Below are 22,506 nucleotides of genomic sequence, written 5' to 3' on the forward strand. Positions count from 1 at the left end.
GTAAAAAAGGCTATGATTGTTTAAAATTGTTCCTCTCTTTGCGTAGTTACAGGCCTGTCACATATTTACAAGCTTCACATGGTGCTTTGTGTATCTTAATACAAAGCCAGGAGGCAAAGGACAACACTTTGGGAGTAGCCGAGTTCATCAATAGAACATAGACCAGTTTAGTTGTATGCTGAAGCTATTTGGAAACATATTATATAAGTGGGTCCTATCCAATATAACAATGTGATACTTTTTGTAGTTTTTTTATTGGATAATAAACTCAATATAGGTTTTTGAATAGGTTTTTGACCCGAGACACCTGAAGAAATCCCCTTGGAAAAACTGGGATTTTTCTGGACGAAACCAACAACGCAGAAAAGAACCGTCAGATTAAACAATAATGAAAATAGTCAAACGTTTCATCCCGAGATGTACGATTTAAATTATTCAATAACTTTGGAAAATAACCGCCAGGTCCCAAAAAAAAAAAAAAAAAAAAAGTATTATATAATAACTACATGCTACATTTAAAGTGGGGTAACAATTACAAACCACTGGTAAATCCCATCTGACTTCATAAGAGTTTCATGATATCTGGCTGACAAGTCCGACATGATATTGCTGACAGCTCCACACTCCAGCTGCTCGGGAGAACATTGGCTTCACTGACTAACAGGGCGAGCGACTTCACAGTCTTGAATTCCTGAGGTCCCAGGGGTGCTTGCATGCCCAGCTTTCTTGCTGCTTCTGCAGATCAGGCTGTATGTAGACTTTGATTGTGAGCGTTCGCCTTTCAGCTGTGATGGACTTTATATGAGGGATCTCTGGGCGCTTCATCAAATGCAGCAAGTGATCCCTTGGCTTAAAACTATGGGTATTAATTCTGCCTCACACAGACAACAGATGCAAATATTTGGATGTCTTTATCCCACAAATCCCCAGTAGCAAGGCTGGGAAAATTCGAGCAGGCACGTTTTTCTTTTTCTTTTCATGATAAGAAAGGGTTCAGCATTTTCTCATGAAATCAAATGTCAAAAAGACATCGTGACCTTGTTAAATGCACTTCAAGTCATGCCAGCTAATCTCCGTCCTGATCCCCAGTGCAGAATCTACAACATTTACAACGTGTCCAAACGGCTGCAGCAGCGAGCATAAGGATGGGTGAATGGAGTTGTTTTTCCTTCTCCCGCTGTCCTCCGGTGTAAAAATCATGAGCAGTCATCGCAGCAATAAAAGCTGAGTGCTTGTGAGCCACCCTTAGGGAGCGATTGGAGCAGAGGCCCGGTGCACGCGTGAGATGCAGGTGTTGTAGCCCTAACTAAACTCTTGACATTTTCACTGCTGTCCTCCACGGGTGAAGTGAGGTACGGGATGGAGACCGCCTGTAAATTATCCGCTTATGCTGAAGCTGTGAGGCATGTTAGCTTCTGTGGAAGGGGGGGGGGTGCGCTCGATTGTGAAACTGTGTAGGCATCGGGGTGAATTCAAGGCAACAACTGACAGGGGGGGGGGGGGGGGGGGGGGAATAACTTGCATCTTTTACCCCACGGCCGTTTAGTATGAGAGTCGCTATAAATCTCTATTTCGACGCTCACATTCTGGTTCCATTATAGCTGACATTATCTTTTCAAAAGAAGCGCTGGTACATGAACAGATCTGTCTGTTGCCAAAATACCTTTATACCCCCTCCCCCCCCCCCCCCCCCCCCCCCTTTCCCACCTCCAGGCATGATTTACCAAATTTCTAGAACAGACGGGTCACAGAAATTAAAAAATCATTATAACTCGTTGTCTCGTAAAAGGTTGCTAAGCTACGAGGTTGAGTCATACTTGTGAAAGCCAGCACTTATCGGAGGTCAGTTCTCAAAGTCCTTTACACTTGAGATGCAGGAGAACCTTTAAAAGAGGTGCAATTTCACGTCGCTTGTGATCGCGTAACGTGACAATAAGTCAAGGTTGGAAGAAAAAAAAGAAAGCAAGTATACTTGAAAGGAAGCAGAGAGTTAAGCATCGTCATTTTATAAAGAATGAGAACCAGAAAACGCCCACAATTGAAACTGGAGCCAGACAATGTTTGCTATAAAAAATAACTTTGGGGTTTTTCATGATGTTGAGTGACAAATTAGCTACGAATCTAGTAACGGTGGTTTCGATTGTGATCCAGCGAGTGCCCAGGAATCTATAAAACATGTACTAACAGAAACCTTGGTGTAACTCCAGGCCTGCAAATGAAGCATCTCCTAAAAGAGTGGCAGACACAACAGACCAACAAGTAAACTCACATCACTGCTCAATAATAAAGCTTTGTTTAGAGGCAGCCCAGAAGTGAGTAAACCGCTTTGAAGTTAATGCGCCTGTGCGTTTTATCTCTAGGAGGATTAAGCAGGTCATTACCAAAAAGCTTATAACTGAGGTCTACTGAGGGATTAAGCAAACTCCTAATCAAATGGAGAGGAGACGAGAGAAAATAAATAAATAAGCAAGACCATCTGCATCGTTTTAGAGGCAGGTCATGTCGTCTGCTTGTCCGACAACATCGTGGAAACCAATCTGGATCGAAGACACACGAGGCGGCAAAAGACGCTAAAAGCCGAGACCCAAATCATGCTCTGGTAGAATTCACGTGGTACATATGTGTTTCAAAAGGAATATGACACAACAATTGGACTGTTGAAGTGCACTCAACCAGCTGAGCTAAGCAAATGACTGACTGAACGACTCATTCTAAGGAGAATGTCGCTAAAATATGTGACATGTATATTATATACGTGTATTAACTGTTTTTAGCCTTGGGCAGCATGATATCTTTGGTTTCTAATGACGCTGCATTTCTATGTTTTGGTCAGTTCATTAAGTGGACATGAAGCCTGCAGATAGACACCATGAAGTAAAAAATGAATCAAGGGTCTTCCAATTAGAGGCGAGTTCACATTTAAATTACTTTTTATAACTTGATTGTAAAAACAAATTGTTCAATAAGTTGTACAAAACAAAGTACCAGCATATGCTACCAAGAACATAACAAGTTCAATAGTATGTTCCCTTTGGTTGCTATAAAAAAAAATACACAAATTATTAGAACACACTGCCCACCAGACAGCAGTTTCAAATATCAGACGTGGTATGAAAGTGGTGCGTCATTACCTAGAGATTATTAGACTGCTATGTGTGTGTGTGTGTCTGTGTGTGTCTTTTCATGCAGACACACACCAACCTGTGTTATAAAAGGTAATGAACCCAGAGTTAGTTCAAAGAGCTCCATCTTTCCTTATGCTTTCAAAGATGATTCAGTGATGACAAGAGAAGGCACGCAGGGCTTAGTGGGTCTCGTAGCAGCGATGCTTCATCATTTCATCAAACAGGCAGGACTGGGGCTTTTCTTTTTTCCACAGTGGAGTTTAAGAGCATGGAGAAGATGCAAGATTGAATTTGTCCATGCAATGGAGTCTAGCACCAATGGGCATACAGGAGAGGTTGTGCTGCATTCAGTATGTTATTTACATTTCACATACTGTAGTCCTCCATCCAGGACTTTGATGATCACGGTCATCATATAGTAGGTGTGTGCGCAGAATATTTATTTATACAGGTTAACGTAACATTCAGCGTAGGTATTTTGATGACCTCACTTTGGTTAATTTTAGTTTTGTGAAATAAATCTAACTGAAATTATATTGATACTGACCTCTAATCCATTCACAAAGAAACGGCCAGCTGGCTGAACATCCTGTCAACATTCACCACCAAGTCTGTCCACGGCTTTGCTCTTCAGGTATTTTCTGCATGCAGTTTCCTCAGTACCTACACATGACAGAGGAGACCGTGGAATTCCATTAATGTGACTTCAAGTTAAGTATGAAAAATAAAAAAAGTTGAATGACATTTTAGAGCATGTGCAGGTAGTCAATGTAAATATACTGCATATTTGTCTGAATATGAACCGACACAGTGAATATATTTATAGATATTGTCTTTCACTGGTTTTGTTCATGCTATTTACATTTTTGAGGGTGTCTTTTCTAGTTGTAGTCATGTATAAAAGATGCGTTTTACTTTGATTAAAATGTATGAGATTATTCAAGTCCTAACATTTGTCATTAAAAGACATCCAAAAGTCTAGCAACCCGTTGCTTCCCTTCTTTGCTTGTGATCCTTATTTCAAAGCCAGTTTTACTCGTGCCCCCTTGGTCACATGTCTATGAGTTATTATTATTGCATCAATTTCAAATACCGCCGTATTGCCATCGTAGTGGTGAGTCACCAGCTTTACCCCAGCGTGCATTCAGGGAAAGTTACCAACAGTGGTCACATGTTAAATATTCACGCAAACAATTAGATAATCATGAGGAAGGATGTCAGTAATCTGAGCATCTTGATCTAAGATCCATATCCTCCGCATTAAATGTTTGAACAGACCAAATGTTTCTGGAGGTAAATTATGATTAAATCCCCCTGAACACAAAGCAGCTTTCCAATACAAACCTTTCTGAAGGAAACAAAAAATATCAGCTGTTCCACTGTTGCTAATCACAACCTGAAATCAATGCTGCATAGACCCGTACACTGATGCTCTAAAAATTAAGACCAGGAAACACATACATAATTGTAATTGGAGCCGTGATGAATTCATAGGCTTTTCGACAGCAGGGTCATTAATGTACAACCAGTCTATCAGAGCAAATGCTCTCAGAGTGACATGGATACTTTGCTCTGCAATTAATCTCACCAATCTATTTCTAGCCCTGTTGAAAGAGGCTATTAAACCAAAGAAAGTGCTAAATTGTCACATCAAGAGAGAAAATCGATCTTTTTATGAAATGTGCTTATTGACAAAGCACTTAAATTAGATATTGTATAAATAAAAACAGCTGGGCTGCCTCAGCCATTGCGTGCCCTCTACAGTTTTACAATGCTTGGAGAATAATAGACGACAATAAGACGCGATGAACTAACCAAATCGTCTTAAAGTGATTTAATCCAATTACAAATAAATTAAATGAGTTAAAGCATTATTTGTTTGTAGCCATTCCAATTAATCCCAATTCAATATATGACATTTCTGCTTTTATTCTTTTCTCAATTACAGGTTGAAAACATGCCTGATGAGTGCTGCTTCCTTGTTGAAGTAAAACCATCCACCATTATCACAGCAGAGTTATTCTGCTACAAATAAGTAACTAGAAAATATGCAGATAAATCAGATTTCCAGCATTTGTCTGTTATCAGATTAGCAAAGAAAGAAGCAAATTATTTCATGTAATTTATGTGAAAACCCCTGTAGCTACAATCGGCATTTAAAATATATATTGTAAGGGTCTGAGAAACCAAATTATTAAAATACTCCTGACATATTTCTGCTCTGGTGGCACATTGGATGGATGTGTGTGTGTGTGTGTGTGTGTGTGTGTGTGTGTGTGTGTGTGTGTGTGTGTGTGTGTGTGTGTGTGTGTGTGTGTGTGTGTGTGTCCTTCATCCGAAAGACGGCACATGTTGTACCCAGACAGAGTGAAAAGGAAGTAGAAATGTCAGCAGTCTTAATCAATATTCCCTGGCTACTGTATGGGCGTACAGATTTTTTTTTTTTTTATGAAGGTGTGCTGCAGGCAGATGGTGAGGAGAAGAAAATGAGCGTAAACATCAGCCTAGAGCAGCTCATTATTCCTGGAGCTTATCCTGCACCGCTCCTGCCATCTATGCATTTTCTAGGCAACATTTCAGATATCTCCTCTCTCTCTGAACATCCGTCTCCAGTGTTGTTTAAAGAAGCATCTATATTGAGAAACTGCTCATCGAATTATACAGTCAAGAATAACAAGCGAATATTTCAAGATTCCCCAAATCCACGATATACATTTTTTCAGATTTTAAAAAGGTCACTACAGGTGTTATTATTATTTTGTCCATGCCATTCATATCAACGAGAATAGACTAAAACCTAGAAACACCCGTCACTAGTTTGAGCTAGCTGTACCTGATAAAATGGCTGAGTGTGAGAATAAGTGGTGCACCCAGCAGAGGCCAGGTATCTAATGAGTGAGGTGACTGTTTAGACATCTTGTATAATAATGAGATACAACAAATCTGGATCTGTCGGATTTAGCTCAGCAGGGGATTCATTTGCAATTCTGCTCACCAATGTCCTGCAGAAAAAGTTGAATGTAGTTAGATATCTTAAAACAACGTTGAAATACCTTTTGAACACACGTTTCATTTCTTTGTTGGTTTACTGTTATTTTAATTTAATTGCGACGGTATGTGTAAAAGATGTCTTGTTTTAATCAAAACATTCGCCATCTTCAAAGAAAGCTTGTCCAAAAAAAAGGTGTTAGGAAAAAGAAATCAACTAAAAAGGGCACGCGGAGAGTGCAGACCTCCGCTAATGCCGTTTCCGTAAGTGAAATAGTATTGTGTGTTATTTCTTGGGCCATGCTACACCCGAGCACCAAGTTACATGAAAATGGAGTCAGTAGTGTTTACCTGCCGACAAAACGAACTGAAAACACAAGTAAAAATCAAAAAGTGATTGATGGACTATGTTTTAGGTGGTCTGATAAAACGGTACATAGATCCTTACATATTTCATCAGAAATAAAATCACCTTCTGTAGCCATGGTATACACTATAGCTCATAACAGCAGCACACAAAACCTGTTTGCGTTTATAATAAACTGCAATTATGTCCGACTGCTTGATAAAGATCATCTTTTTCTGCAGAAGCTCAATTTCGAACACTTAAGTTGAACCAAAAGCGAAGGATGAGTAACAACCTCTTGTGTTAGCAAGGGCAGTGCAACTCGAGAAGCACTCCAGCTCCTCTTCAAGGTGGCTTATATGTGGCTCTCAAAGCTTAGCACCGAGCTGACATCATTTTCATAGCCTTTACATATTGTCCCCATTCATTCGACCTTTCTTAAGCAACGGGTTGACACCTCGCATATGAATCATGAACATCAACTTTATGGCTCTCTCCCGTGAATACATTCTGAACATTAGGCCGAGGATATTTCCTTTACGGCGGCTTGACTGAGAATAATATTAGGCCATTAGTTATTCTAGTCGCGCCTCATTCGCTGCCACCCTGACACAAGCAGCCATCTATCAAGGCTCGTAGTCGGGGTAGAAAGAGAGATGGAGACCCATCTGTTGGGCCGTCATAATACATCCATTCTCTCCAGGGAGTCGATGGCTGGCCAAACACTGAATGATCGCGCAACCGATGCCACGACAGTGCCAGCCAATCGTTGACCATCTGATGCCCGAAGCAATCTCCAAGATTTCTCAGTCTGCAAAGTGAAGCGCTCAATTAATTGAGATGTCTGCTTGCGGAGCCGAATCGAACCGGTTAAAATGTGCTCACTTCTTATCGCACATTTCATCAACTCTGCCTGTTCACTTGCGCGCACACAAAACCAGAGACTTTGTGTCACATGCGCTTTCAGACTCAATACAACGTCATTACAATTTGAGCTTTGGGCTGGAATTAATAAAGATTTATTTATCGATCACTCTGCGGATTCCACCCCTTAAATCAATGAATTGTCTAGTCAGTAAAAAGTTTTTAAATGCATTTAACATTACTAAACAATTAATCAATATGAAAATAATTAACTGTTTCAAGTTATTTTCTCTTCATCAAACTATCAACCTATTTCTGCAGTTCTTTTGGATTTTAGTGCCAAAGAATTAGCTGCAGGATTGATAGACTGCTTCTCTTCCCGAGGTCTATCTTCCCGTGTGTGGTCCACTTTGTTGTGTGAGTATGTGTGCGCACGCAAAGAGATAAACAAAAAAAAGCTACATATAAAAGTTTCAATATGTTGTTCAAAAGATGACAAAAGCCTTTTCAAGCTATTTGTGTGTGTGTGTTTGTGTTTGTGTGTGTGTGTGTGTGTGTGTGTGTGTGTGTGTGTGTGTGTGTGTGTGTGTGTGTGTGTGTATATATATATATATATATATATATATATATATATATATATATATATATGCGCGTGTTCTATACCAAAAGGTTAAATTAAACACACTCTTGAAAATGGAAATGAAAATCTTGCTCATTACGTGTTATAATGAGCTGTCAAAAGCAGAAAAGGTTAGACTATCTCCAATGAAAGAGTACGATGTTTCTATATTAATACTAATCTATCAAAGAAATATGCATGGACCAAAAATAAAAGGTCTTTAATTTACCCCGCAAAAAAAGCCACAAAATTGGGGGGCTAAAGCTAGTCACCAATGAGAGGCATATTCTCTAAAAGCACTGGCCCTGTGCCAACCTCTCCCAACTCTCAAACCATTAGGGTCATTTTCACACTGGATTTAGCGAACAATGAGGGTTTCAGTAGGTCTGCATCACATGCTGGGAGATGCGTTGTGGTTGTCACAAGTGTTCAGGGAAACAGACAGTAAATTCTGATGTTATTTAGTGGTGCTTTGCATATATTTGGGGGCTCTGTCGCTACCTTTTTGTGCCCAGATCGGGTGCAGCTGTTCACCCACTGTTCGCTCTCTTCTTTCCCATGCACAGACTTTTCTATTGGTGAATTCCCCCACCCCCAAAAAAGAAAACTACATACTTCCACACTTGTGGTACACCTGTAGCATCACAAGTTAGTTACACTTCACGTAAAAACACACAAACTAAGCTACTTTTTGCATTCAGTCATTCGATCCCGGTAACATCGGCATTGGAGTGCCACAGTTAAAGGGTGAAGCAACAAGCTCCAACAGGCTCTGGGGAGGGAGCTGGTGGAGTCAATGCGTAAACGCAGGAGAAAAAAAGAAAAGAGAGAAACTTGAGAACTGAAGTATCTCTTAGAGCCACTCCTGCTTTTGCACTCCAACTCTAAAGTGAAGAAACAGGATGAAAGGATAATACTTGGAGTGGGAGGCGGCAAAGGCAAGCTTGCAAGAGGAAGCCAAGATAAAAGTAAATAGGAGTTTGGAAGTTTTTGGAAGCTGAGTAAATACCCTTGGTGCCTGTCAAGACTCTGTGGTGCTCTCTGAAGTGAACTCTGCTTTCATGCTTGTAGGCGAACGCTGCCGGTGGAGAGACTTTAGCATCAGATTCCAGCGATAAGTCACAGACGTAGCACATAGACAGCAACCTTTAGCAACAGCATTAAACCAGAAACGGCGTGGGGATTTTATTTTTTTATCTCATTAATAATGCAAAAGGTAAAATTGTAAACTTATGGCCTGTGTCCACATACCATCATTTTATTCTGGCGGAAATGCACCTGCAGGCTGCCGGGGAGTCTTCATTTACCACAGATATTTAATTTTGCATCTAGCCTGGAGTTAAGTTCATTGTGTGCTTGGTTAAACAGAGATGGTCTGCTGATTATTTTTATTACAGATTAATCTGCGGATTATTTTCTTGCATAATGGATTCATTGTTTTGGCCACAAAATGTAAAAAATAAATAAAAAAAGAGTCACAATTGTCTAAAATCCCAAGAAAACATCTTCAACTTGCTTTGTTTTTACAGAAATATGGAATGGAAAAATGGAAAGTTGTAAATCTTCCAACTTCTAGTATCTGGGATAATGAGACAATTTAGCTTGAATAAATAAATAATATATAACGACTTGTGAAATATCAAAATAGCAGAAAATGACTTTCCTTTTGATCCCATCAATTAATTGACTTATTGTTTCAGCTCTAAAATGAAATAAGTCTGTTCAAACCAAATGTAAAAAAAATTGTAATGAATGATAACAAACTATGATTTCCTGACTCCCACAACCAACCCCCCCCCCCCCCCCGCCCCAAAAAATTAAACAAAAATAATAATAATAGTGCCAGAAAACATATATTTGTCTTTGAATGGCAGTGGATGGGCACTCTTGCAGAACAAGTACAAAAAGTCATGTCCTGCCGGACCCTGTGTCTCTGACAAACAGCTCTGAACTTGTTGGCAGCACAGACACCTCGGTGTGAGCTCGGGAAAAAAAGCAGAGGGCTGCGCCCCAGCTGCCTTTCACGCGAAGACAAGACTTGCATCTTCAGAACCTTGTTAGTTCTCTGAAAAGGCCACCGACTAGTTGGGAATATTAAGCAGCCCGTGCTGTCGGAAATCAAAAGGATTTTGGAAGAGAGTGGGAAGCTTCTGAAAAAGCTTTGATGGTATATATATCGCTCAATCTCTCGCAGATATGACGGAATGAGGAAATAAAGACATGGGAACAAAGGGCTTCTGAGAGAGGAGGGTGGTAGGTTACTCCTCTCTGTAGGATTCTGCATACGCGTATATCATTACGCCTCAATCAGAGACTTGCTCTTAAAATGTCAAGACTTCTGACTGAGACTGAATGCACGTGAAAGACCGAAATAGAAAAAGAAAACGAGGAAAGTGGGCCACCGTAGTGTATCTGGCCATTTATCATAACAGGCATACTCAAGGAAGGTCGTTGTCTCACTTCCAGTAATGTCCAAATGCAGACCACATTAATAAGTGATGTCAGTGCTGTAACGCCCAGCACCACTGCTTCTTTACTCTGTGACGCACAGGAAGCATCCATAGACAACGAGACGCAACTGGACAGACATTTTTGGATGACTCCTAGTTTACTTTCTTTTCCCTGTCTGTCGTCTGCTGGGAGGGGGAACCGTAATTAGGTTGTTGAGAAAGAAGGGGGACAGTGGAGGGAAGCAGAGCAGAAATTGTTTTAGGAATTCTGTGCGGGAGAGAAAGCGTTTCAACCAATTCTCCTTCGGCGGATCCGAAGTCAGGTTCTCCAAAGAAATTATTTGATCACCAGCGGCCTTTGCAGGAATAATTACAGACACAGCAGGTTCCCGCTAAAATATTGAAAAAACACATAAAAAACATGATGTGGTTGTTCTGGTTGTAACTCAAAGACAAACATGTTCATTTAATAATGAGAAAATTAAACACTTTGCAAAGAGATTACATTTTACTTGATACCCGCCTCATGCGATACAACCTCCATTTTGTCAAAAGAACAAAATAGGTTGTTGCCCTTGAACCTCATCAGATTTTCATATTAGATACGAGAAAGGAAAAAAGTCAAGAACTTAAGTCACAGTGGAGATAATCAAGAGAATAAATATGCAAATGCTCACGAAAACTGAAGAATTTAACCGAAATCCAACAACAAGGATGAACATGTCTGACAATGAGAGAGGTGCATGTCTCTTTCTGCAGGGTGACAGAAAACTAGTTTGACAGATTGTACAACAAGGCCATGCCAATTCTTTGACACCGTTCACAAGTCCAACAGCTTGTTAGTCAGTTTGTAACCCAGAACGTCCATGTGGCTTGGCTGTAACACGTCTGCTATGGTCCAACTGTCCACTGGAAGCATCTCTCTCTCTCTCTCTCTCTCTCTCTCTCTCTCTCTCTCTCTCTCTCTCTCTCTCTCTCTCTCTCTCTCTCTCTCTCTCTCTCTCTCTCTCTCTCTCTCTCTCTCTCTCTCTCTCTCTCTCTCTCTCTCTCTCTCTGGTCAGATGCATAAAAATCTGTAGGTTCACAACAAAAATTACATAAATACACATTTAGTTAATGAGGCAGTGCGTACGCATGTTTCTGGTTCATCGATATCAGCAAAGAGGTGCCACGACACAACTTTTTCAGATTTGCTGATCCCGAATACCAATTTGAGTGCTTAAAAATACCATTTCCGTTCGGACAATAACTTTGAAAACATGTGTTATTATTCATCAGATGTTCTCACTTTCTCAGCATGATGCTGTTGCCGACATTTTAACATACAAACAGAGCATTGTTCTTTGCAGTAGGGATGTTAATAATTAACTGCGCTATCAGTTATACAGCCAAAGAAAATATTAAAAAAATGTAAAAGGCTGAGCAAAACCCAGAGGAGTGGCTTGGGAATACTGTGTCCACTTTAAAAGGTCAGCCCACTTTGAGTGTGCCTGCCGCAGGTGGAGTTGTAGCATTCATTCATTGTACACACTGTGTATAATGCACTATATTTAATCTCAGCCATTTTATTACACTGGACAAATTCCAAGTGTGATATTTATGCTTATATTTAATATAGTGCCCTCAAAAATCCCCACAGTGAAAGAAAAACTGTGTAATGTCCATGGCGTGCACACTACCATCTATTAACAATCCCACAATGCAATGCTTTGTATTTTATAGGCCAGAAGTCATGCAATACTACACCCGTCAGTAATTAGGAATAATGAGTTCAAGGTGAAATCTCAGATTACTGTTGCCTATCGAGTAAAATAGAGTGTATACTACACATGGAGTAGCGAGTGACCTACAGAGTTGTCCTATTTACTGCAGGTGGAAACATGAATGACCTCATTCATTACCTGGAGAAAAAAACCTGTCTCCATACGAGGCAATGGTGCTAAATCACAGAAATAAGTCCAAAGGTCGATTAAACAAAACCCTTAACAAGAACAATACAGCCGGAAATTTACAAAGAGACAACTTGGTTACTTTATTTGTTTATCTATAGATCCTTTTATAGACGACAACTCATATGCAGTATCCTTCCCTTTTTCTGTCCAACACAAACAAGGCTCTTTCCGTGGTTGTATAATCACAGTGTCTGTTTTACATTAGATGGATAAAGTGGGTTCAAGATATGACTTTGAGATAGCTATGGTAAATCAAATTCGTCATCGCCAACAGGGCTGTCAGAGCTGAGCTGAATGGCTAATGTGCTACTCGGGCATGGGATCGGGTATACAGGCGGTACGGGCGGTGGAGAAGCAGAGGAGAGGAGACATGCCTGAGCTTTGATGGTACAGCAAAGACTATTTATTCAGCTGCACTTCGTCATATGTGGAGCGCAACAGAGACAGCGAATTCACTCCCTTTTCTGCAGTCAGCATTCCCAGGGCTTATAGACTTCAGTGGCATTCATAATGAGAAGGCTGATGTAAAAAGAAATGAAAAAGGGAAAAAAATGAGGAATCATTAAACTCTCGTGCAAAAATAAATGATCATGAACAGCTCATGCAGTCTGTTGCCTCTGAATGAAAGTGTATACTTGTGGATTGGCCAAAACATTCCAAGTGACTGAGTATTGGGTTTAATATTGTTAACAAACACTAATCTGAAGGAAACTGAATTTAATTCAGCGTTAATGCTTTTGACCAATCTAAAGAGGAATTCTAGAATCAGTCTCAGTCTTCCAAATTCTGATGTAGAAGCCAATCTCTTTGCGTTTGCCTGATCGACTAAAGCCTGTTCAGAACAAAAGGTACTTTTACATCTTCTCCTCCCCAACATATCTTTTGATTGTTGGAGGAAGCAGGAGCACCCAGGGGAGACCCAACTCATTGGGGAGAACACACTTCCTCCAGACAGACAGGCCAGCAGGTTTTAGCCATCTTGCTGTGAGGCAACAGTGCTAAACCACTGAGCAATTGTGCAGCCCTTTTGTAGCATAAATGGCATTCGGATGTTGTGGTAATATTTGAACAAAGTTGTCGACCAGTCAGCTCAAAATTATAACCCCTTCTGACCTGCCAGCAGCTCATCAATAGAGAGGCTGCTGAAATGACAAAAAAAAAGTCCTGTTCTTTTTGTAAGAGGAGAAAAAAGAGCAACGAAGGACAAGTTTGTGAGAGAACAGCTAATTAAATATTGAAGAAAGGTAAGTAAATAAACGGCAGATATTTTACAGACACCAGATGAAATACCTCCTGACCCCTTTGTTGATTTAAGTCAAAAATGTAAAACTAATTACCTACACTGACTAATAAACACATTTCTAACAGACTACACATATTTATTCTGCTCAAATGCATCAAGAGGAGCACAACACTGGAAGTGATTTTAGCTCAATGCCATAATTAACTAGACATGATGCAGATATATCCTCATGGTGGCACAGCAACAACTAAGATTATAAATTTAAAAAAAGCATCAAATCATGAAAAACATCCTAAGAAGTTACACTATTGCCTCTCAATATGCAAAGAAACTGTCAAATATGAAACTGATGATTCCATTCAGCTGCTTCCGTTTCAGGGTCCTGGTATTGTGAATTGTTAATGTTGTCAGTAACTGGCAAAATGTCTCCTGGGAAAAAGGTAACTCCTTGTTAATATTAAAAAGACTCTACTGGAAATGTTGGATAATCCAGAGAGTAAATCAATAGCAAAGTGTTTGGTAGCCCTTTCTCAGTGTGGGCATTTAGTGCAAGCACAGGTGTAATTAATAACTTTAATGGTAGCTCTGTTACATTTACTTGTTCCGGTAAGCAATATGAAGTGGAGTGGCTGAACGATTGGCCAGTTTTACAGTAAATCAACTGACAAATGGGAGCTCTTTTGACCCAAATTAGTTATTGGATGTGTCCGAGAGTCCAGACGCAAGGCTACGAAAGAGCCATGAAGAGAAGCTGAAACAAGAGTGCTGATGAAGCAGCTGCATTTGGCTAGAGAGAAAACACTGCTGGGACACCCTTTCCAGCTTAATATGTCCAGCCAATCCAATAAAGACTTAACAGGTCTCTGGGGCCAAGGTCGCGCCTCCTACCTCAAAAGAAGGAAAACTTCATTTGCAAACCTAATCAAGTGTGAATGTCACGGAGGCAGAGCGAAGGAGGCTTGTGGAAGACTAATTTGGTTCAGGGAAGATGAGCGCTTCAGAGTCCCCCAGTTTTGCAATTTTGGAGGGTGTTGAGTTGTAAAGATAGCTATTAAAACAATTAACTAAGACATCATTTAGCTGCACTAGGTAGTAAGAGTGGATGGCTCTTATAAAAACGAAGTAAAATGGCAGCCCAGAGACATTTCACTACACAAGTTTCATGCACTAAGCGCTTCAATTATCAAACTGGATGGAGAAGAACTCCTTCATATAAAACCATATATTATGATTTGTAGGCTGAAATTATTCGTCTGGCCAGTTACTTTCCTTCTTTGACAAAGAACCAAAAGACTTTCTTTTTGTAAATGACAGTGCAGTGCTGCAACACACCCTTTAGCATGTGAGCAAGCATGTGAGCTTTACAGACGTTATCACGGTCCACTGCTCAAACGTGCAAGTGTTCAGTAATTTCGTAGCTCCTACATAATGCAGGAGTCACTGTCCTTCGGAGACTTTTATTTCTATTTTAATTCATGTGACAGACAAAAAGGTACTTGCTTTGTCTGACCCACAGTCAAAGGTTTTCTCTTTCCTATCATACAAGACATAGCAAATGCAGCAAAATCTTCACATAAGAGATTCAGGAACCAGAGAGGGTTTGGCATTTGTGCTTGAAAAATAGATCCAACAATTAATTGACGATCGCAATTGTCACAGTTACATTTTCTGCTGATCAATTATTGGACAAGTTTGAGCTCTATGATGAATTATCTCAAAACTAAATCAAATATCAACGCAAACTCAATACTTCTTGCATCTGTTTCTTCGTTAAAAAGCTTTATAGAAGGGTGCCCTGGTAGCTCACCTGGTTTAGCGCATGCAGCATATATTAAGACAAAGTCCTTTTTGCAGTGGACCGGGTTCGATTCCTGGGCCCTAACCAGCATGTTATTCTCTCTCTCTCCAAGATATCTATCTATCCAATGAAGCAGAAATGGAGAAAAGAAAAACCCTTCTAGATATACTCCTTGCTATTTGTCCTTGAAGTAGATCACTACACAGTTCCTTAAATTAGCTCATCTGGGGGCAACTTTCTGTGCTTACTTTCAGACGGACCAACAGATGAGTGTTAAGTGATACAACTGAAGCTGCCTGCATACATGTGGTTTTCGCCCGAGTCCTTGTGTTCAAAATCTAGACAGCAGAGGTGGCGAGTCCACAGTTAGCATGACTCAGTCACAAAGGCTAGGATTTTGAGAAGACATGAAATGTGACGATGCATAATGAATAGAAAGTACCAGAAAAAAAACACTATTTGCACAAACACCAACAACCAAGGACAGAATATTAGACAAACATGCTTTCTTTGTGTAGCCGTTGTAGAGTGTAGGTTTTTTTTCACCTCAATACCATTATTGACTACAATTGTTTGAACAAGAGAGTGACACAGGAAGTCTGCAGTGAGTAACAAATGAAGTGGGAAGCATTCAGCTTGTCAGTATAACACAAGAAGTGTTATTAACTTTGGTTGCACAGAACACACGCTGAGAGACAACACGGTGGCATTTCTATTTACTGCCATTGAATAGACACTTGCAATACAGAAAGACTGCTGCAAGACACAGTTGTGGCTGGGAATAACAGCACTGCATTACTGGCTTCAATGTGTGGCTAACCCACGTGCATGAAGGGGCAGGGCAGTGGCGTTTTTGGGTTTGGGTACCGACACCGACAGAAGGCAAAGGCACAAGCAGGCCACACATGATCATGAACCAGCCAACCGGAGGATCTCGCTCCCCGTAGAGTGTTACAACTCCTTGGATCAACCAGCTCTTAATCCTTGCTACATCCACAATACAAAATCTCTGTTGGGCACTTTTTTTCTTTCTGAAAGTCTTGCTCACTAAAAGCGAAAAAGTATGAAGAATAATGAGACTGGAGCATAGGATCATATCTGTCTGCGTGCCTGAGGGCAATTGGGGCCATTCTTTTGTCGTAGGGGGCAGTTGGTATTTAGTATAGAGGAGGGGTGCAGAGGAACGTGCCTGGGGGAGGGTTATGAGTGCAAAGTATGCCGACATAAGCTGTCTGCATGTTGCCTTTGAAGCAGGCTATGGTTGGCTGTTCTATGAGGGTCACAGGGCAAGGGTTTACAACAGCAGTGTCCCACAGCGAGCCTGGACTCATCCAACCCCCTCAACCCACTGCCAAAAATTAACACAGAATGAAGGCTACAAAACAAAAGCAGCCATTGTGAAGTGCTTGTTGGGTTGTGAGCTTTCGAGTCCCCTCGAGAAATTTAAAGTAGGACTAACTTTAAAACAATGAAGGTCTACTGAGGCCAAGTAGTTGATTGCTTTGACAATTCTAACAAGAGCGCCAGACCTTTTCGACAACGTAAGGCGGCAGGTCAGTTTGTAAAATGTGTGAAGTCAATTGTCAAATGGAGATTGCAATCATAGAGCAAATATAGATAATTGCTGTACTACAGTGTCCCTAAGCCATCATCAAGCTGGGGCGTACAGGAGAAAAAGATATCTATCTTCAAACACTGACATTAATTAAGAGGTCGGCACTGTATTATGGACATCTCCAATGCCGAGACCAAGGCCTATATATATGAAATCTGCTAGATAATCACCTGACCCGCCAGATGTGGGGAGGTGGGAACAAAAATGAGCGTTGGGTGCCATTTTTGGAATTGCTCATGATCATCTCCAACAAATTTAACATAAGTCTTGTCCCTGCATAATACAATCTAAATGTCACATGATCCTTCCTAAAGATTATAATGTTAAGTTCTTCATGAACTTTCATGAACAGAGAAAGTGCCATGCATGCAAGCCAAGACAGAGCATCCCTTTGTTCATTAGTTTATTATTTAGCTTATGGACAACCTGGCTTTTCAATGCATTAGAGATAAAGGTCTCGGCACGAGCAAGCTCAAGCAGCTACAGCAGTGGGGCAGAAAATGACATCCTGTAGGTAGAAGACACATCAATGACATGTCAGCAAGCCGAAATAAATTGGTATAACAGCTTGGCGCCAGCAATATACAGCGCTGAGCTATTCTGATGGCAAATGAAGCAACAAATACAAGGCAGCATTCTTCTTCCCTATATGTGCTGTGAATCTTTCGTTTCTCAAAACATTAAAGATTTGCATTGCAAGATTGTATTTAAAACAGCATTGTATTTTCAATGGACGTTCCTATCTTAAGAAAAGGGGGAAGTTGACACAGAGCAGGTTTAAGTCAGGAAGGGTTTCGTGCTCAATGAGAGAGAAAACACCAGGCCCTTGGTATTTTTAAACAGTATGGAAAGAGAGTAAAACAACGTGCACATGACATATCTTTTACTTTGGAATTTCATTTCAAAGATTTGCATTTTATCCCTACATTTATGCTGATTCTGAATTTTTAAGATTATGATTTTATAGATAAAAGAGAATGATACAATCTTTATTCATGCTTTCAAATGTGTCAGATTTTCACAAAATCGTTTCTTAAAGTAATTTGGTAAAAACAAAAAAATGCCATCACTTGCAGAATATTTCTTGCTGCTGCAGACATATTATAGATTTGCCATCTAGTCATCTGACTGGCTACTCAAAGAAATTGGGAAACTTCCTTCACAGGTCATAAGGAGGACAAACGAGTCCCAGATGGTTCAGCTCCCTGCTACGAAAAAAAGAAAATCAAAAAAAGGTCCTCGGTGTGAAGTGGAGATAAAGCCTAGCCTGTTTTATCAATATCCTACATCCACTCAGCAGGCTATTCAAGTGGATCACAGCAATAAAGAGTCTCAAAGGACCAACATACACAAGACAGCAGGTTTGACTGCTTCCATGCGGGAAGGTGGGAGGTGAGGAGCGGGAAAGAAATGGCTAATTTAAGAGATTTTCTGGTAAAACTTCAGCAAGAAAAAGGAGCATCAACAGTAGGGTTGACGTGTTCTCGGGTTGGGTACCGAGAACACGTCCGGTACCTACCGGACCGAAAAGCAACGCAGATTTCGGTGCTTCCTTCCGGTGCCTGAGCTGATTTAAATATTTATTTTTTTACACTACTCTGTAAAGTTGCACGGTATATAGATACTAAAAAGGTAGCGCGGTGGCCGCACGCTAAAAACGATTATTAAAATAGCGCGGATCAGAGCACACTCGCTGCTCTGCTCTCTGTCTGCCTGCATGCAGAGCGGGGCTCGAGGGGGCGGGGCTTCCAGCGCTCACACACACACACACACAGTGCGCGCACACAGAGTTCGCTGGAGACACGAGCACGAGCTTTTGAATGTCCGTCCTTGGCTTGATGGAACAAATCTCTCCAGTTGATATTAATGATGACGTGTAGTCCAGTAAAGCAGCAGTTTTAGGATCCAACAGTGTCTGAGTTCTGTTGCACACGGTCCCATCAGGCCACCTGATGCTTGTGTCTGTTTTTTAAATATATATTTTTATAGTTTGAAGTTAAAAGGTTTGAAGCTGTAGTTTGAAGTGTGTTTTGTATGTACTTATTTATTTATATCTATAGTATACTTTAAACAGTAAATAATATTGTTCAATTTGAAGAAAAAAAATTGCCTTGGCAATAAAAAAGTATCGGTTCAGGCACCGTTTAGGCACCGGTATCGTTTTAAAAGTAACGGTTTAGCACCGGTATCGGAAAAAACCCAAACGATACCCATCCCTAATCAACAGTGGAGCTGTCAGCTGCCAGCTTGGTCACAAACGGCCCACATCGGATAATCTCTCTTCTGACAGTAGGAGTGGGCAATATGGATCCAGCCTTATGTTGAAAATAGGTGATTAATATCATAAAGCAATATATCAGGAAATGTAGTCCAAAGGCCATTTTCTTGAAATCTTGAGAAAACGATAAACTAGCCAGATGGGAATATCTGTTTTGTGGCTCATCCTGTGAACTACGTATCTGACAAATCAAGGTACTTCAAGGTACTTCATCACACTGACATTAAAAGGGAAAGCTACTTTGGTAGAAACATGATTATAAAATCTATACTGGCTGAGAAATCTCCATTGTCTCGTGACTTCATGTTTTGGCCAACCCTATATTTAAACTTCTCCCAACACAATTAAAAACTTGGAACAAATAAAAACCTGTTTTAGTTACGATTATTTAGTCAGTGAGAGGCAGCAAGCATACAGATATAAGGTTCATGAACTGAATGCTGAGGACACCAGAGAACAAAACAAAAACGTATATTGATAGATATTCCAAGGTCTTATAATTTGGCAGCATTATCTCTTCATGGGCTGCTGGTAGAAACAGATAGGAAAGCATCAAGAGTGTGAGAAAAGACTCACACAGACTTTTCCTTTAAAACATAATTAAGATGATAAACACACACCAAAATGAGATTTCGTAAACAAGGACGGAAATACATTTTACATAAGCTTTGCATGGTCAAATAAGATCTTTTTTATCCTTAATTACAAATGTATAATTGGTTGATAATAATATAAAGAATAATACACTTTTTTGAAATATGCAGAAACTGACATGAGCAAAAAGAAATGTCCTATATTATAATTAGGTTTACTACATTGGAACCTATCTTAAAGATGTATGCTGACATGTTAAGACTTGGCAAATAATAGGGAATGATATTCTTTCACAAGCAACTGAGTCAGAGAGCAGGTCTCATGTACATGTTTTACAGTGTCTACTTTGCTCCCACTCTGCAGTAAGAGTACTACAGAAAAAGGGACCAAATGAGTAGAGTTCAATGTAAAACACCATTTGACAGCTTTCTGTCCACCTCAATTTCTTAGACGGACCACGCAGTCGAACCAATACGAGAGACCTTCAGCCACGAGAACACTTGGAATGTTTCATGCCGTCTGGTGAAATGTGCTGATGAAGGGCACTCATCAGACTACAGATTGAAATGGCTTTGGAAGGACTCACATCAACAATATAAATCACAGCACGGAGACACAGAACTGCACTCTGCCAAAATCAGAAGACAGCACTGGATATTTAATATCTACTGGAGATAACAAACTGAAAGGGCTGAAATATGGGTTTAAAAACTACAACTGTAACGTGTACATCACATGATTATAAGGATTTGGTGAAACTGTGCAAATAAGACGCTTCCATTAAAAGACACCAGGCACTATGAACAAAACAGCATCACGCTCAGAGCCCAGAGGTCATCATGCTGTGTTTGGCTAACTTTTGAAAAGAAGGGTACATTTTGCACCACAGCAGGAAATAGCCTTAATAGATCCAAGAGGGGCGTATAGAGTTGTTGATCAATACCAGTGACTAAAGGATTACTCCGCCAGGTGCTGAGATTCATGGATTTCAAAGCGCTTTGTTTGGGTCTAAATTTGTTCTTGGTATTTCGAGTCCAATTCAGAATCTTCTCACTTCCTATTGAAGTATTTACTTGTGTTATCTATTCAATAGTGTTCACATGTACATGTTTTGCAGAGTGATAAAAGCCTTCTGAATTCAGCCTTTCCAGGCATTCTTTATCAACTCTGTGTTCCGATTAGCTAGCTGCCAACTTGTGCCAGTGCTGCTGCAATCTGCCACCCCTCAAAAATAGTACACACACACTCTGTGGAACAGTTGTTTTTTTTCGCAATACTTTGTGAGCACATTTCTGGAAGCCCTGCCTGACTATGAAACCATATACCACATGCACAAGTTATCATTATTCTTTCTATTAAAATCATCACTAATTCTGTTTTCTGCATTACATGTATTTTGTATTTTCACCTTTTCCCAACAGCCACCTGGTTCCAACTGGTGCACCAGTTAGTTTTAAGCAGCTTTAGTCAGTAAGTAGACAAAATCTATAATTCTACAAAACCAAGCTTTACAAAAGATGTAAACCAGGAAATAAGCAATGGTTAAATCAGTTGAAACAAAAGTTAGTTTTACACATTTACTACTTAAAACTAGCACAACATGATTAGATAAATCTATTAACATTAATGTCCAATTATATACTGGACAATTACAGTGATGTGAAACAATAAGCAAAGGCATGATATGACCAGTGACAGACTATGGAAATGTCACAAACTGTATATTTATCCACATGGATATACAACCAAACCTATCAACGCAAGTGCATGAAGAAGAAAGTGTTTCATTTAAGAGTGAATATTTGTACGGGTGTGTATTCATATACGTTTCTCCAAGTATGTAATAAAGTGTGAGTAGTTAAGTCAATCAGGGTAAAAGGTATTCATGCAAAATCATACACACACACACCTTATTTAGATGGTTCACAGTGACATAATTCATCAATGATTTGAATGAATTTGGTGATTACGACTCGACAGATGTGTGGCAGCGAGCAGAAAACATATTGCCGGCACAACAGAATATGAAGAGCAATATAAAACATAAATACATATGTGGAAACGCATTTCTTATTCATACCATGAATAACTACTGATCTTCTCTTCCGCCTTTAAAATGTGAGTGTCTTCCACTTCACTTTCCACTAGGAAAAAAAAAAAAACTACTTTGCATCCGCTTCACTCGACTGCTTTCTGGTTCATGTGTGAAGTCAGAATCCAAAATGAAACCAGAAAGCACCAGACAGAAACTTTTAGAAATGGTAGCCAGGCTGGCTGCCAGGGATGATGTTGGTTGCCAAAGTTGACAGAATGGCGGCCATACAGTCATAGATTGTAACTGGAGCAATAATGTCTCTGGGTTATCACATCATATTTCAGTTTAAGTCAAGCGCACTAAAAACATAGTTTCAACCACATCTCGCTCCCTTCTTCTTCAATAGGTCAGGAAAGAAAAGGTTCAAGGGTAACTTTCAGTACGAGAAATTATTTTCTCCTCCAAAATATGTTTTTGTTTTGATGCGGCACACAAAGAAAGTGTTACCAAATTGTTTTTTCTCTCGAAATTTAGTACATTTGAAAACTTTTGCCAAGACAGTCTGACTTGCCATGTTCATACTCTCACGTGTTGCTCAC

This window comes from Taurulus bubalis (genome assembly GCF_910589615.1).
Source record: "Taurulus bubalis genome assembly, chromosome: 4".
Lineage (NCBI taxonomy): Eukaryota > Metazoa > Chordata > Actinopteri > Perciformes > Cottidae > Taurulus > Taurulus bubalis.